This window comes from Geospiza fortis, unplaced genomic scaffold, assembly GCF_000277835.1.
Source record: "Geospiza fortis unplaced genomic scaffold, GeoFor_1.0 scaffold55, whole genome shotgun sequence".
Classification (NCBI taxonomy): domain Eukaryota; kingdom Metazoa; phylum Chordata; class Aves; order Passeriformes; family Thraupidae; genus Geospiza; species Geospiza fortis.
Window position 1 is genome coordinate 9918837 of NW_005054308.1, and position 2475 is coordinate 9921311.

Here is a 2475-nt window from a genome sequence, read left to right on the forward strand (position 1 = left end):
CCTTCAGCCACTCTGCTTCATCACAGACATTGTGTGCGGCACCAAAAACAAACCTGAAAAATGTTTTGTAAAACTAAAAATAAATCCTTTGTGCAATTTGCCACTGAAGCCTGCAGCAAGGTTTCTCAGCATCAGGCAGGAGCCAAAGAGAAGCATTTGAAACACCTGAAATTACTTAAAAATAGTAATTCTAGATCTGAAAATCAGGCAGGAAGAAATCTGGGGGGGTTTCAGTCAATGGAGGATTTTCTGCTGTGATCTCAACACATCCAAGAGTTGCCTCCCTGTCTTAGAGCAGGACAAAAGCTCCTTAAACTCCCTTCTCCTCTTGCCAGACAGTCAGTGTGAAATTATGGGGGTTAAATGGGATTTTTTTTTCCCATTCTGGAGCCAAATCTTGTTCTTATGGCATTCCCAGTCCAGGTGGATGAGATCCTGGGAGGAAAGGAAAAGAAAAGAGAAAGGAAAGGGAAAGGAAAAGGAAAAGGAAGGAAAAGGAAAAGGAAACGGAAAAGGAAAAGGAAAAGGAAGGAAAAGGAAAAGGAAACGGAAAAGGAAAAGGAAAAGGAAGGAAAAGGAAAAGGAAACGGAAAAGGAAAAGGAAAAGGAAGGAAAAGGAAAAGGAAACGGAAAAGGAAAAGGAAAAGGAAGGAAAAGGAAAAGGAAACGGAAAAGGAAAAGGAAAAGGATGCCTCTCCTTCAGCTTCCTGCTCTGAGCAGCCCAGAACTAAAGGGATGCATCTGCTGGCCTGGGGTTAAATAGGGGTGGAAATGGTCATTCCGTGTCTCACAAATATTAAAAATTTCAGTCAAAACGAAGAAAATCCAGTGTCAGGTGAGAGCTTTCAGCAGGCTGGGCCTGGTTGAGGAGAATCCGTGCTCAGGGCACGCAGCCCTGAGGGAATGGGTTTGGGGCAGACACAGATGTTGAGTTTGTGATTTCTCATCCTCCTGTGTCTAAAGGAATTAGGATTGGGACCAAAAGGGGCTCTTTGCCTTCTATTCCTCGGGCTGTTTTAAAATCCTGATCCTGGGAGAGGAGGAAGAGCAGATTTACAGAACAAGGAGAAGGCAGAAGTGATTTCTGTCAGAGCAAGTGGAACCGTGCAGCAGCAGGGGAGGAAAACAAACTGGAAAGAAAAGGAAGGAAAAGAAAATAAACCAAAACAGACGGAGCATTTAATCTCAATTCCAGTGTTCTTCTTTCCAGTGCAAGCTGAAGTGAGTGGTCTTCAAACAGCCCAGAGAAATAGAATTCAAAATGAAATTTTCCATGCCCTGCTGTGGGTGCAGGGGCTGTGCCAGCCACCCTCTCCTGATCCTGATCTTTCTCCTGCTCCCAACCCAGCCCTTCCAAGGTTCCTTCATCCCCTGGGAGCCACAATCCCTCCGGCACCGAGCCCCACCTTTCCCTTCAACCTTGAGCTGTGGAACGCCTGTGGCCCCAGGCTGCTTTCCCAAAATCGGGTTTAATTCTCCCAGCAGGCAATTCCCAGCAAAAGGAGCATCCCAGGCAATCAGGGATGCAGGAGCAGCAGCATCCCCGCACCAGTTTCCCCCCCTGCCACCCCCTGCCCAATTACAGGCCGGGAAATGCTCTCCCTGAAGGTAATTAGCTTGTCTTGTGTAGCCCCTGCTCAAGTGATTACAGCGAGATCCTCCCTCCTGTGAGCGGCGGAATTACCCTCGGCACATCCCGATGAAAGCCTTGGCGCGTTCCGAGGGTTTATTGGCACTGTTGGATTTTAAACAGGCACCAAAGCTCGGGCTGCTGGCACTTCAGTGCGCTCACTGTCCCCAGGGACCCCTCCCTGCCTTTCAGGGGAAAAAAAAAAAAAGGAGAAAAAGGGGGGGAAAAACACCAAAAATGAGTTCAGCATCATTTAAATGTCTGTAATCCCAGGGGAGCCAGCAAACCTGACCCCAAGAGCCGCCCAGGAAAATCTGTGGGGTCAGCAGCGTTGCGGGTGTCTCACTCACTGATTGTCGCCTTTTTGTCCCCATTGCAGGCCGAGGCACAGGAGGGAGCAGATCGCGGGCTGGCCTGCAGGGAGGGCCGACACAGATTGATGCCATTTGTACCAGCCTAAGACTTTAACGTCTTAATTACTCATCCGAAGGTCTCAGTGGTTGTGCCAAGCGATCAAATCCACCAGAAAAATCCCTTCTCAAGGGATGGCACGGAGCAGGGAGGGAACGCTGCGTTTTAAACATGAAGTGACTGCAGCACCTCAGTGAACTGAGCCTGAGTCAGCTGAGCTGGAGCCCCTGGGACCCTCTGCTGCTGACAGAGCCTTTTCCTCTGCAAAAACCCCAAACCTGCCTCTCTGCCTCTGCTGGGCTCCTCCAGGCCTTCACCCTGCGGGGGAGATGGGGAAAAGGGAATTCTGTAGAATATCCTTTTACTCCAGGCACTAAAAAATCTGCTCCAGTTTGTGCCACCTGAAGCCAGCCCAGAGCCTTTGGGCCCTGCCA